This window comes from Rhinoderma darwinii, chromosome 13 (genome assembly GCF_050947455.1).
Source record: "Rhinoderma darwinii isolate aRhiDar2 chromosome 13, aRhiDar2.hap1, whole genome shotgun sequence".
NCBI lineage: Eukaryota > Metazoa > Chordata > Amphibia > Anura > Rhinodermatidae > Rhinoderma > Rhinoderma darwinii.
Genome location: NC_134699.1, coordinates 23,395,220 through 23,409,721, shown reverse-complemented (window position 1 = coordinate 23,409,721; position 14,502 = coordinate 23,395,220). Strand labels below are relative to the sequence as shown.

The following is a 14,502-nucleotide window of genomic DNA, read 5'->3' as shown; positions in this document are numbered from 1 at the left end:
AAACAATAGCGCAGCATGCTGTGCTATTGTTTCCAGTAGTTTCGGTTAGATCTGCGTTGGAGGCCCCTAACGGAGCATCCAACATAGATGTGATCGTGGTCTTATATGGATAGTTAATAATATTATGCTCACATTGGTTATTAAATAAAACATTGCTGCCAGGGTTGGACTGGCCCACCGGAGTACCCAAAGTATCCTCCTTGGGCCTAGGCTTTGATACATTAAAGAGGCTCTGTCACCAGATTTTGCAACCGCTATCTGCTATTGCAGCAGATCGGCGCTGCAATGTAGATTACAGTAACGTTTTTATTTTTAAAAAACGAGCATTTTTGGCCAAGTTATGACCATTTTTGTAGTTATGCAAATGAGGCTTGCAAAAGTCCAAGTGGGCGTGTTTAAAGTAAAAGTCCAAGTGGGCGTGTATTATGTGCGTACATCGGGGCGTTTTTAATACTTTTACTAGCTGGCCGTTCTGATGAGAAGTAACATCCTCTTCTCTTCAGAACGCCCAGCTTCTGACAGTGCAGACACAGCCGTGTTCTCGAGAGATCACGCTGTGTCGTCACTCACAGGTCCTGCATCGTGTCAGACGAGCGGGGACACATCGGCACCAGAGGCTACAGATGATTCTGCAGCAGCATCGGCGTTTGCAGGTAAGTAGCTACATCGCCTTACCTGCTAACGCCGATGCTGCTGCAGAATCAACTGTAGCCTCTGGTGCCGATGTGTCCGACACGATGCAGGACCTGTGAGTGACGTCACAGATCTGCACTGCCAGAAGCTGGGCGTTGTGTAGAGAAGTGGATGATACTTCTCTTCAGAGCGCCCAGCTAGTAAAAGTATTAAAAACGCCCCGATGTACGCACATAATACACGCCCACTTGGACTTTTACCTTTAAACACACCCACTTGGACTTTTGCAAGCCTCATTTGCATAACTACAAAAATGGTCATAACGTGGCCAAAAATGCTCGTTTTTTAAAAATAAAAACGTTACTGTAATCTACATTGCAGCGCCGATCTGCTGCAATAGCAGATAGGGGTTGCAAAATCTGGTGACAGAGCCTCTTTAATGGTTCAGCAGAAGACAACCCCATGTGGTGTGGATTTTACCCATTGGACTGCAATAGATGATCTCTTCGAATGAAATCCACGACATCATGTGCTGCGAATTTTAAAATTTGCTGCAGATTTTTTATGCTGTAAGGGTATGTTCACACAGAGATTTTGCAGGCAGAAAATTCTGCCTCAAAATTCTGTCTGGAATTTTGAGGCAGATTTTTATCTGCCTGCACGTAGTTTGCTGCGTTTTTCTGCCATTGTGTGCCGCGGGCAAAAACGCAGCGAAAAACGCTTTCTTTGCCTCCCATTGATGTCAATGGGAGGTCAGAGACGTAAATACCCGAAGATAGGGCATGTCGCTTCTTTTAAAATCGGCTCACGGGTAAAAAAAAAAACTTCTGCCTCCCATTGAAATCAGTGGGAGGTGTCTTTGGTTTCAACTGTGTTTTTATTGAAAATTTTCAAAATATACATATGGTTTAGAGCTGCATGGGGGGCCATGCAATTCACATGGCAAAACGGTAAATTTCAATAGACAAACAAGAGGTCAGGGAGAAGACACAGGGGATTATAAGGGGGGGGGGGGGGGATAGTCGGAACTCAACCAACAACCTAATCTAGAGATTCCTGTGGGAGGTGTCTTTGGACGTTTTTTTTCAATGCAGTTTCTGCGTCAAAAAAGTGTAAAAAAAACTAAGTATGAACAGGGCCTAAGGCCCCATGCACACGACCGTAGTTTTCATCCGTAATTACGGAATTTGTAATTATGGATGAAATTGCGGACCCATTAATTTCTATAGGCCACTGACACCTTTCCGTGTATTTACGGATGTTTGTCCGGGCTGTAGAAATGTTCTATATTTTGCCGATCATGTCCTATTCTTGTCCGTAATTGCGGCACGGAATTCTATGGGCGCTTCAGGCAATTGCGGGCAGCTACGGATGTGCAGCCGTATTTGCGGACAGTAAAAACCATTACAATCGTGTGTGTGAGGCCTAAGTAAAAGGGGTGAAACTCCATTCACTTACATTGTACTGTATTTTGTTGCTGAATTTCTGTGCGGATTCCGCAATCGAAATTCTGCAACAAATATGCAATGTGTGAACCTGGCCTTAAAGGGGTATTCCCAAAATAAAAAATGATCACCTAGCCACAGGATAAGTGATAATTGTCTAATCACTGGGCACCAAACTACTGGGTCCCCTGCCGAACACACGCGAAAGGGGGTACCGATCCCCCATGTTCCTCTTCACTGCACCCCTAGCTGTGAGGAAGTGCTTGACCGCCACTTCAATGTCTATGGCAATGACGGCGGCAGCACAGGAAGTGTCTATGGGTCTGTATTAGGAACCCCCACGAGTCAGCATATGGTACCTCTATAATACAGCATGCCATGGAATCTATGAGAAAAAGCTCTATGCATCTTCATATAAAATTGTAGACACATGGACGAACAATATGGGCCAATATCCTCATAATATGCCCATGTGCATGAGTCCTCTTCTGTGTGCCACACACGGCAATACCAGCCAGATATACAGAAGCTATATATTGCCGTCATTAGGCAGAGGTCCTGAGCAAGGCTTTCAATACCTCTACATTAGGCTTTAGGGTGTTTTCCTTCGAACATGTCCAAGTTCAACAGTTCTCTAATCTACTTGATATAAAGACGGCTGTGCCAGGTGATTGAATTCATTTTACCAGTCAGGAAATGAGGACTTCCATTGAAAGGCCTGGAAGGGAGTCCAAGAAAGTGCCAGCACAATGAAGCCTTACATGTATTGGTGTAAGTGAATGCTTTTCATGTTTTAAAGTAATATCTTTTGTCACTGAGCCAGCGAGCCTATAAACAGGTGGTAGCCTTCAACTAATGCCCATTAATATTCAACATACCCGAAATTCTCCCAAGTATTGGCTACTTAGTTTGAATTGTCCCTTTCATCAGTTTCCTTTAATATGTAGGAGCCCCGCAATGTAAATGCATGGCTGTGCTGTTGATGGAACGGTTTCATTACAGGACACCTATAATGTTGCTCTCGTCTACTGCCTGAAGTTTAAAGAGGCTCTGTCACCACATTATAAGTGCCCTATCTCCTATATAATGTGATCGGCGCTATAATGTAGGTGACAGCAGTGCTTTTTATTTAGAAAACTATCTATTTTTACCACGTTATTAGCGATTTTAGATTTCTGCTAATTACTTTCTTAATGCCCAACTGGGCGTGTTTTTACTTTAGACCAAGTGGGCGTTGTACAGGGGAGTGTATGACGCTGACCAATCAGTGACCAATCGGCATCATGCACTCCTCTCCATTCATTTCCTCAGTGCATAGTGACACTGCGTTATTCACTATGTGCTGTCTTATACTGACATATTAACGTTACAGAAGTGTTTAGACCGTGAATAGACATTCCTTCCAGCCAGGACGGGATGTCTGTTCACAATCCCGAAACTTCGTTAACGTTTCTGTGGGACTTATAGCAGAGCAAGCGTAATCTCGCTGTAACCTGTCATTTACGGCGTGATCTCGCGAGATTACGCTTTGCTCTGCAGTAAGTACCACAGAAACGTTACTAAAGTGTCAGGATTGTGAATAAACATCCCGTCCTGGCTGGAAGGAATGTCTATTCACTGTCTAAACTCTTCTGTAACGTTGATGTGTCCGTATAAGACAGCACATACAATAATGGACCAGGGTAGGACATGCGGTGAGTTTCATGCAACGTACACACGCTTTGTAAAAAAACACAGATGTGTGAATAGCCCCATTGAATTGCATTGGTCAGTGCGCTGTCCGTTATTTAAATGGGGGCATACGGACGTGAAATACATTCATGTGAGTAAGGCCTTAATTCCGTCAGGGTATGGGAGATAGACGGGGAGATAAATGGCTCTACCTATGTGTAAACAATAGAATAGTAAAGAGCAGACCACAGATTACTGAGATTATAGTAGGCCCAATGACCTAACATTGCAAGGCTGAGCGTTCAGGGTTTATTTACCATGTGCAGTTTTACAAGTTTGTTTTTAGTGTCCGGGCTGTTTGCAATGACCTTTTACATAAATGCAGGGAGGTGGTAGATTCTGAATTGTAGTCAAAACTGTTCTGACATTCAAAAAAAGTCAAAATACAACCTAAAAATGAACCATAAAGGGACATGGCCCTAAGAGAAATAGTATACTAAAATAATATACAAAGATGCAAACAAAATACTTTATTGAATATAATCGACAATAACAAATAATGAAAAGAGAATGGGATACGTCATACACAGAAATACAAACAACCGGGTCAGATGGAATAGACCATGACAGCAGAGTCAATCATTCAAAAATTTGACCAGACCACGCTCCAATAGTGCATATAGCAGAATTATACACCTGTAGAAAAGTCCACACATGATATAGTGCTACCGGCTGATAATAGCGGTATACAGAAGTAGACAATGGATAATACCCATGCCCACATAGCCTGCAAGATATATATTTATGCATGAGAGAATGAAGTGTCCAGAAAACTCAAATAGTTTCAAGAAGATCGCCAGAATATGAACTAAATATCGACTAGGACACAATTTTTTTTTTAATTTTTTTTTTATTCAAAAAAAGTCAATCATACAATGAAAGGAAGCAAAAACCTAAATAAAATCGATACTTCGGGTAAGCTTATACATATAGATTGCGACAGATTACACCCGGAGCGTTGCAATGGTGGAAATCTGCTGTGAAAATTTGCATCATTTCCGCTAAAGAATGAGCATGCTGCAGATGTGAGACTCCGCTGCAGATGTGAGACTCCGCTGCAAATGTGAGACTCCGCTGCAAATGTGAGACTCCGCGGCAGATGTGAGACTCCGCGGCAGATGTGAGACTCCGCGGCAGATGTGAGACTCCGCTGCAGATGTGAGACTCCGCTGCAGATGTGAGACTCCGCTGCAGATGTGAGACTCCGCTGCAGATGTGAGACTCCGCTGCAGATGTGAGACTCCGCTGCAGATGTGAGACTCCGCTGCAGATGTGAGACTCCGCTGCAGATGTGAGACTCCGCTGCAGATGTGAGACTCCGCTGCAGATGTGAGACTCCGCTGCAGATGTGAGACTCCGCTGCAGATGTGAGACTCCGCTGCAGATGTGAGACTCCGCTGCAGATGTGAGACTCCGCTGCAGATGTGAGACTCCGCTGCAGATGTGAGACTCCGCTGCAAATGTGAGACTCCGCTGCAAATGTGAGACTCCGCAACGTGCTCTGGTTCTGCTCTGGTTTTTTCCACTACGTGTGGATGAGGTTTTGAAAACTTCATCCACATGTACTGTAAATGGCCTCAGATTGCTGCCATATGTGCCCTATTTTTAAAGGACTCCAGAGGGATCTATGTTTTGCCCATTAAAGGGCTACCCAAGCTATTGAATGCATGTACGATATTTACTCGACAGCGGGGGTTTTCACCTTGTAGCGCTCCACTTTTTTTTTCCCCCCTTTTTAGGTCACATTTTAGGATTTCATTGTGAGTAGTAAAGGCGTGCTTTGTCTCGACTTGCAATTCTTGTCTGTAGATGTAAGATAAAGGTGTGACTGGCCCGGGCTTGACCTTACAAAAAAAACTATAATCGTGGTACTATTACATCATGGGCCTTTAAAAGACAATTCTATTTTTTAAGATTTTTACCGATAATAAAATGTTAGAGAACCAGATATATGTTGCCAGTGTTTGTTTCCTCGGTTCTGTTCACACTGACGTCCTCTTCCACTCCATTAATTTTCTGTTGCAACTGGCGCACGGAATAACCTACTCTTCTGCACTATTCTATCAGTAAAAAAAATGAAAACTCAAAACCTCATGGATCACATTAGTAGTCTGAGATCCTTCGCATGTGTCGTGGATCCTTTAAAAAACGGAAGCATGCCAGGGTGAACAGAGCCGTAGGTGTAAGGGTAATATAGGAAATAAAAATCAATAAGAATTGTGGCAACCCAGCAGAGCTATTCTATGTTACTGTGGAAGCGTGTTTGTCTTGCACAATACTCTAGTTGTAGCCTGTACCTGGCCGCAGTCCGCAAATTTGAAGTTCTTTGGGGTAACTGCTTACTAAATAAATATTTTCACCATGTGCGGTAGGATGACTACTGGGCCCTGGTCGTTTCCTGTAAGAAGGAAGGTGTATTTCAGAGCATTGCCGAGTCATCTGCAGAGGGAAGAGCCGATCTGCAGTGTAGTGTGGATGGGCTAGAACAGCCTTGCACTTCTCTGACCTGGAATGAGAAGTATAAGGCCTTGTTCCCACAGTGCAGATTTGTTGCAGATTTTGCATGTGCTTTTTAAGCCCAAACCAGAATTGGAGAGCAGATCTATACGGTTCCGTCCCTGGTTTTGGCTTAAAAAATACATTCAAAATCTGCAGCAAACCTGCACTGTGTGAACAAAGTCGAAGGCTGGATTCACACGAGCGTGCCGTTTCTGCGCAGGCAAAAAACGCAGCGTTTTGCCTGCACAAAAGGCACTTAACAGCTCTGCGTGGCAGCAGCGTATGATGCGCGGCTGCGTGCTTTTCGCGCAGCCGCCATCATTATGACACTCCATTTGGATGTTTGTAAACAGAAAAGCACGTGGTGCTTTTCTGCTTTCATTCATTCTTCCTTTTGACTGCTGTTGCGCGAATCACGTGCGTCCCACGGAAGTGCTTCCGTGTGGCTTGCATGGTTTTCACGCACCCATTGACTTCAATGGGTGCGTGATGCGCGAAAAACGGCCAAAGAATGGACATGTCGTGACTTTTTTTTTTTTCAGCGGACTCACGCTGCGGAAAAATCACGCACATATCTGCACGGCCCCATAGACTAATATAGGTCCGTGCGACGCGCGTGAAAATCACGCGCGTTGCACGGACGTATTTCCCGCTCGTCTGAATAAGGCCTTACTGAAAGTCTGTTCCATTCATTTGAATCGAATTTGCAGAAATTCATACACCTGATTTGCAGTCTCAGAAATTTCTGCAGCAAAATCTGCCGTGTGTGAATTCACCCTGAGGGTGTGTTTAAACAAGGTAGATACGCTGCGTAAAATCCCAGAGCGTATGCGCCCTGGTCGCTGCAAGGAATTCTGTCAGAAAAAACGCACCAAATTGTGGTGCGGTTTTACTTGCCCGTAGCCATGGCAATGCGTCCCTCTGCAGTTCTGCAGCCTGGCCTGCTGGGATGACTTTTCATCCCGGGAGGCTGGCCTGGACGAAGAATCACAGATCTGTTGTGGAAAAATCTTCAGTATTTACGCTACGTGTAAACCCAGCCTTACTGTTCCTCTGCAATTGCACATGGGATACAGTTAAAGGGGTTGTCCACGACCGGACAAATGATGACCTATCCACTAGATGGGTAATCAGTGTATGATCGGTGGGGGTCCGACCACGCACCGATCAACTGCTCTGGTTGCCTCTGTGTGCCGGCTGTTTTGAACGGTATGCAGTAGTTTGAGCCGAAGGCAGATGGCTCCGGTCTCGGAATAGCTGCAGTACTGCAGCTCTGCTCCTATTCAAGTGAGTAGGAGAAGAGCTGCCGTTCTGCAGCATGTCCGCTATGCAGTGGTTGGAGCCACCTGCTTCCGGCTCCAACTACTGCATATCGTTCAAAATATCCGGCAGCTGATCGGTGCGGGGTCCGGGTGTCAGACCCGCACCGATCATATACCAATGACCTATCCAGTCAGGTCATCAGTTGTCCGGTAGCGGACAACCCCTTTAAGGCTTGGTTCACACTTGCGTCGGTGTGTTCTGTTGTTCTCCGCCAGAGGAGCAGAACAAGGGAATAACGGAGGCAACAGTTCCATTGCACGACGGATATCACCGGCGGCCGATGGAACCCGTTGACTTTAATGGGTTCTGTCAGGGTGTCCGTCGTTTTACCGGAGACAATAGCACAGCATACTCCATTTTCTCCAGTAATGCCTGCCGGATTTGCGACGGAGGCCCCTAACGGAGCCTCCAACGCAGATGTGAACGAAGCCCAATATACACACTACTCCTCCAAGACTTATGCTGCCCATATACATTAATGTTTATGGGGGTGTCCTGAATCAGATTGTTGGGGAATGAAGGAACAAAGGATCAGTCATGTTGAATTTTAGCATGTCTGATCCTTTGTTCTCCTAGATTTCCTGCCGTCATAGGTGTCTGGCAGCGGCTTGCTCCTCTCTCGCCAATCATGCACGTGTTGGGGGGGGGGGGGTAGGAATCTGATGTGTATGGCCACCTTTAGGCTTCATGCGCACTGCCATATTATGGATCAGTGTTGCCTAAACCTGTGCCTGTGATTTTATATGGAGCCACACAAATGTTTTTTTTTTTCCTCATAGCTTTATACAGAATCCATAATTTTATGACCGTGGCATAAATGGAGGTATTCTCACCTAGGAGAAGTGTTTCATACTGCCTCTCGGAGGCAGCACACAGCGTGCTTACAAGTCCATAATCAGGACCTATAGGGACTCCATGTGCCACCATACAAGGTCTATGCAGAGGCACACCGTAGCCCAAAGCTATTCGTAACTATGGGTGAGGATTGAAAAAGGTTTGTTGGGTACCTCTATGGGCGGAAAGCTCTGTACATGGAGCACGTCAGTGCCCTATTAAAGTTCCGTAAAAACTGAGCCCTAATACGGCTGTGTTTGAGGCTTTAGGCTGGGTTCACACAATGAGATTTTTTTAACCAATCAGACTGCCACTTCAGTAATTAAAAAGGTTTTCCCACAATTAACATTTAACACCTATCCACAGCACTTTATTCTCACGGCACGATCGCAGTGAGGAGGATTTTAATTGGAGCGGCCATCAAGCATGTGCGCTACTGCTTTGTTCATTGTCTATGGGGCAGAATCGGCCCCATAGACATTGAATGGGCAGCGATCAGCAGACAAAAAAGTAAATGCTCGTTTGTCGGCTGATCTGATTTTTTTTATGCGAAAAGTGGTCGCTTGTCGGCCGCACATCTCTTCGTGTAAACAGGGGATGTTCTGCCGGCAAATGTGTATGGCGACAAGTGATCATACGAACGATTGTTCGTCCCCATACAGTCCAATCATTGATCCGTTTAAATGGAGCAAATTCACACCGACCGACATGCTGTATTTTCGATAGGCGCTCGTTTACCGTCAGAAAATCTGCCTCTCTTTAAGGCTATGTTCACACGGAGTATTTTGGGGGAGGAATATCTGCCTCAAAGCTCCAAACGGAATTTTGAGGCAGATATTCCTCCCCCAAAATACTCCGTGTGAATAGCAATTATCGCGCCGTTTTTCGCCCGCGGCCATTGAGCGCCGCGGGCAGAAAACACGCTTTCTCCTGCCTCCCATTGAAGTCAATGGGAGGTCGGACGCGGAAGCGCCCGAAGATAGGGCATGTCGCTTCTTTTTCCCGCGAGGCAGTTTTACTGCTCGCGGGAATAAGACGCCGACGCCTCCCATTGAAATCAATGGGAGGCGTTCTCGGGCCGTTTCTGCCGAGTTTTGCGACGCGGTTTCCGCGTCAATAAACTCGGCAAAAGACCCCGTGTGAACATAGCCTAAGGGCCTTTAGGGCAGGATCACACAAGCAGTTCTGGTGCAGTTTTTTGAGCCACAACCAGAAGTGGATCCATAAGGAATAAAGAAAAGACTGATGCATCTTCTTTCTTTTGTATCCCCTCCTGTATTTGGCACAAAAACTCTATCAAAACTGTATGTGTGAGATCCTGGCCTTAGGCATATTGTTGGCAGATCCCGACTTGTCTTTTAGGATCTTCTGATATTCTTAGCAATGGGGTGGGGGAAGGCTGTTGTAGAAACCCTAGGGCATCCTCTCTTGGTTGGAAGGGTAAGGTATAATACACACGATTGTAGTGATGATGTAGCGATTTTTCATTACGCAAAACCACGGGTCTGTTGCAGTCCATTTGTCCGCAAAAAAAACTTCTGTAGTGTATCTGTGTGTCATAAGGATCAGCAAAGTTGATGTCACCAGTTTGGTGCTGCAAATACGGACTGTACAATGACACATCCTGCTCCCCCCCCCCCCCCCACGGATCTATCACCATCATGGTCATGTGTGTGGGGCCATACAAAATTGCGGCTAGGACACGGACAAAGGGAACCATTGTCATTTACATTAGGCACGTTAAAGTGGAGCGGTCACCTCAATATGCTGCTTTAGGGTAAGGGCAGCAAATTGCAGGGACAGGTCCGTTCTCCTTTTCCCCTACACAGCACAAAAAGCATTGTTCTATTTAGCTAATAGAAGTGATCAAAGAATACACCAGACTACTCGTAATGAGTCCGGTGTGGTCATGAGGGGGACCTTACCTAGGACACCATATTGAGGTGACAGATCAGCTTTAATGGGGCCCAAGGTTTGCTAATGGTTGACCAAGAAGTAGTTCAAAATGTATTTTTTTTTTATTTGCCACATCTCTCTCGCTTTCTCTCGCTCTCTCTCGCTCTCTCTCGCTCGAGAGCGCTCGCTCGAGAGCGCTCGCTCGAGAGAGCGCTCGCTCGAGAGAGCGCTCTCTCGAGAGAGCGCTCTCTCTCTCTCGCTCGAGAGCGCTCTCTCTCTCGCGCTCTCTCTCTCGCGCTCTCTCTCTCTCTCGCGCTCTCTCTCTCTCTCCGCGAGAGAGATGTTGCGATTTTTGCAGCGAAAAATCTGCAGTTCCGCCGCAAAAATCACAACTTCGTACCCAGAAGTCTGTGCTGCTTTGACCAGGCCGGACACATGGGATGAATCATCATCCCAGGAGGCCGGGCTGCAGTACGGCAGAGAGATGCGTCGCCATGGCTACAGGTAAGTAAGCTTGATAAAGATGCAGTAAGATGGGCACAATCCTTCCCTGCTGCCATTGTCCTATGGTTGTGCGTATGTGCAAATCTACTTTTTGTACAGAATGGGCATCCTAACTCGCCCATCACTGGCTTTTGTCTTTTCTCAGTGGCTGTGAATAATTTCATCAGCAGTGTAAGATTGAGGCCTTCATAGGTCTGTAGGGGTGACGCAGGGTTGGCTACAGTTTTTACATGGGAATTCTTTGAACTATATTTCAGTCCTAGTTCTTACCGTGTGGATGACCTTCTCCCATACAGATAACAATGGTTGCCAGACCAGTATCGCTGGTCATAAACCGACCCTCTCAGAATCGGGTGGATGGTTGTTGGACTGTAGGGCAGGGAATATAACATCATAAGTATGTAAATAGGATCTGATCGGCAATTTTTTTTTAGCCAATTTTCGTTTAAAGTGACCATTCAAGTTTATGGCTACATCACTTATTGAACTGGTCATGCTCAAGACGGCTACTTACCAGCTTATCTTCCATGACCCCCTTGTAAACATCAGCTGAGCTCATGGGCATATTATTTTATTTGGAGGAGTGACATGGCCATCTTCCAGGCACTTCCGGCGCCGCTTATCTACCAGGTAAGCAAGAGGTGTACGGGTGATGGTTACCCCTGATTCTCTTGACCGTCACTAAGGGACAGTTTGGTTATCTCCAAACCAAAGATTGTTGGCAGGATCTCCTGACAAATATCTAATATCTGGTTTTAGTCTTATTACGTGACCAAAGTATAAAGTGGAACGATAAGCCTAAGATACTGTGAATCAGGAGACTGCAACCTGTGGCACCCAAACTCCCAGCATGCTCTCACAGATAATCATATAGCAACAAAACGCTTGTATCCGAGTGACTGAATATTGATTATAATGTACAATGTTAATAGGATGACACTGGTCGATGATCATTCCTAAAATTGACGGCATGGGTTCATTACTTGGCATTAGGAAAACTATCTCTGCTTAGGGTTGGGGTGGTTTTGGACTCTTCAGTGATTGATGGTAGAAGACAATGACCTGAAGACCTGCCGACACTTGTCATAGAGTGCAAGCCTTCCACTTTATCATCTTCGTATATGGTTGGTAGAATTTGAAGAACCGTTCAGCAGCAGATACATTGAATTTCATATCCTGAGGCCGTCCGCTCTGAAATATGTAGAGCCATGCCCAGCGCAGTGGTATGGTGTCAGACCTAACTAGGCTGTCTTCACCTGAAGCGAAAGATTTAGTTTCCTTCCCTATGCCTATCCGAGGCAGAGCAACATCTTAACCCCTAATGCTCTGTACCTAGGGCACACGCCTCGCTGGCCACCTCCTGATTTAGGTTACGTCTTTTGATGGACGTGTTGCCAGAAATTCTTATAAAGTCATCTCAGTCTTTATCAATTTTGGGAAAGCTTCAATTAGAAAACCATTCTAAAAGTAGTTGTCTCATGAAGGAAACCCCTCTCCATATGCCCTATTAGGGTATATTGATGTCATAGAGGGGGTCCCAGGCTCAGAACCCCCCCTTCTACTGTCTGAGCCAGAATGGAGTGACTCTATGCCAGATCTGGCTTGTCCATGCGTTACATTGACGCCTATTGTCTTGAATTTACAGCATGTAATGCTAGATTCCTTAGTTTCTACATCTTTCCCAGGTAATCACAGCTGATCGCCAGGGGTTAGAGAAGCTGCCAGGTTCCCTTTAGATGACAACTCCTTTACATTATGTTCCCACACACAGGAAACGCTGCAGATTATCTGCAGCACAATCTCAAAAAATTGCTGGTTTGTCTGTCACAGAAATCCGCACCAATATTGAGGATGTGCTGCGCATATTGCTGTGAAAATGCTGCGGTCTTACCTGCGGATTTAGTGTCAAGCCTTGATTATAGCAAAGTATATGTGGCACCTACAGATTTCCAGCGGTTTTTACTGCACTACCGCTGCGTAAAAATCTGTTGCAAAATTTTTGCTCTCCATTCAAGTCTATGGGTCAAAAACGCAGCATGTCCGCACAGATTACGCAGCATAAAGTGACATGCTGCAGAATGGAAAATCGCACCAAAGAAACTTTCCGCTCAACTTTTCTCCATTTTTTTTTTTTTTTACATGGCGTGTGGCTGAGATTTGCTAAATCTCATCCACTTTGCTGTTAATGTAAATGCTGCAGAATTTCCACACACAATTCCGTCGCGGAAATTCAGCTATGTGGGAACCCGGCCTTAAAGATGCATAACTGACACATCCCAACCTTATAATAAATGTCATGCCATGTGGTGTAATGTTTATTGCATACCTGCACTGACTTGTGAATGGTGATCCAGTGGTGGGCTTGAGGGTGTACACAGCAGCAGTCTGAAAAAAGCAGAGCTGCAGTATAAATCATGGGGGCGGAGCAACAACCTGAGCGGCTTCAGTTTCTCAGTTGGCAGTGCAGCTGTTAGCGTTTACACAGCTGTATTTTCGGTCCACGTTTCGTTTGCATATTTTCTACCATAGATGGAAATGCCGACAGGAGGAAGTGGGAAAAACTCTCCTGAATGTTTTCACGTTTTTCATGTGCACTAAATGTTTTTTTCTTTTATATAACACTTCCTCTTCCGGTAGTTCTGTATTTTACTGATGTTGGTGATTTACTTTACAGAACCAATGACGGTTTATAGTCTTCTATTCGTGTAAGTTTTTGTTATTGTAATATAGAGTGTGGGCAACTGAAAAAAAAACAAACAACCCGAAACCGAAATTCAGCGCAATTAATCGACGTCATCTTGGACATTTACGTGTTTTCGATTCTTTTTTTTTTTTCAGGTTTAAACTACCTGCATCTGTAGGACGCAGATAGAGTTGACTCCAATGGTGGATCAGGGGCAATATACTGTGAGGTGGCAGCTGCGGGAGAATTTATACTCTGTGGAGGGCCGTTATAAGGGCATTATACTGTGTGAAGACTGCTATGGGGGACGTTATACTGTGTGGAGGGCAGCTATGGGGGGCATTATACTGTGTGGAGGGCAGATATGGGGGGCATTATGCTGTGTGGAGGGCAGCTATGGGGGGGCATTATGCTGTGTGGAGGGCAGCTATGGGGGGGCATTATACTGTGTGGAGGGCAGCTATGGGGGGCGTTCTACTGTGTGGAGGGCAGCTATGGGGGGCGTTCTACTGTGTGGAGGGCAGTTATAGGGGCGTTCTACTGTGTGGAGGGCAGTTATAGGGGCGTTCTACTGTGTGGAGGGCAGTTATAGGGGCGTTATACTGTGTGGAGGACAGTTATAGGGGCATTATGCTGTGTGGAGGGCAGTTATAGGGACGTTATGCTGTGTGGAGGGCAGTTATAGGGGCGTTATACTGTGTGGAGGACAGTTATAGGGGCATTATACTGTGTGGAGGGCAGTTATAGGGACGTTATAATGTGTGGAGGGCAGTTATAGGGGCGTTATGCTGTGTGGAGGGCAGTTATAGGGGCGTTATACTGTGTGGAGGGCAGTTATAGGGGCATTATGCTGTGTGGAGGGCAGCTATGGGGGCATTATTCTGTGTGGGGAGCACTATGTGGACAATATACTGTTTGGGGGCAGTGGCAGGGGGTATATTATACAGTAGGCTC

The 14,502-nt window shown here is 45.7% G+C and overlaps 1 protein-coding gene across 1 annotated transcript in view; it reads left to right on the top strand.

Annotated features, from left to right (window-relative positions):
- The window catches only part of LASP1 (LIM and SH3 protein 1), a 36,610-nt gene that overhangs the window by 3,946 nt on the left and 18,162 nt on the right, over positions 1-14,502 (top strand). The window lies entirely within an intron of this gene.